Consider the following 826-nt stretch of genomic DNA (forward strand, 5'->3'; position numbering starts at 1 on the left):
TTAGATTACGAGTCGAGTGCTTTAACCACTTAGCCATGAAGGGCCTAACAACTAGAAAACTTACAGCGTTCAATTTTAAAATTAAAAGTAAATTCTGGAAGGCCAGCTCATTATGTTTATCTAATATTTGAAATTCTCACCTCTTCCCAACCGATGATTCAGCGGCAACTTTTTTGGGTTTACAAGACTAAAATTCGTGGTTGAATTCCTTGTCTTGAATATAACGCTGATAAACCTATCGTGTAACTTTGGGGTAAAATAAACAAACCACTTCAGTTAAAGTTTCAAACTGTATGACAGTTTAAAAGCACAACTTGAATGATTTTATCGTGTTTATTTTATTTCATATAGCCCCTCAGTGGCACAGTGGTATGTCTGCGGACTTGCACACTAAAAACCGGGTTTCGATACCCGTGGTAGGCAGACCACAGATAGCCCATTGTGTTGCTTTGTGCTTAATTCTAAACAAACAAATTGTTTCACGTAGAACAATATATAAAATGTAAACTAATGTTGATGAATATATTTACGATATTTCATTTCAGTTAAAAGCTGACAGATGCTGTATTTGTTTCGTAAAAGAAACATATTTTAAACGGAAACTAATAAAAGAATTGTTATTAATTTAACTGTGCTTACTTTCCAATGCCTCCGAACAAAGAAGTAAACCCACCAGGAAGTCATCATTTCACCCGGTGCGTGGGTGAAAATAATTATGACGTTAATGTTATTGCACCACTCACTAAATGTATTGTCAAGACGTCATGAGCTCAGAAGTACAACATATTAAGTACCAGCGAAAGAACCATCAGAAGCGAGACAGCCA

The sequence above is a fragment of the Tachypleus tridentatus genome, chromosome 11, assembly GCF_004210375.1.
Source record: "Tachypleus tridentatus isolate NWPU-2018 chromosome 11, ASM421037v1, whole genome shotgun sequence".
In the NCBI taxonomy this organism is placed as follows: domain Eukaryota; kingdom Metazoa; phylum Arthropoda; class Merostomata; order Xiphosura; family Limulidae; genus Tachypleus; species Tachypleus tridentatus.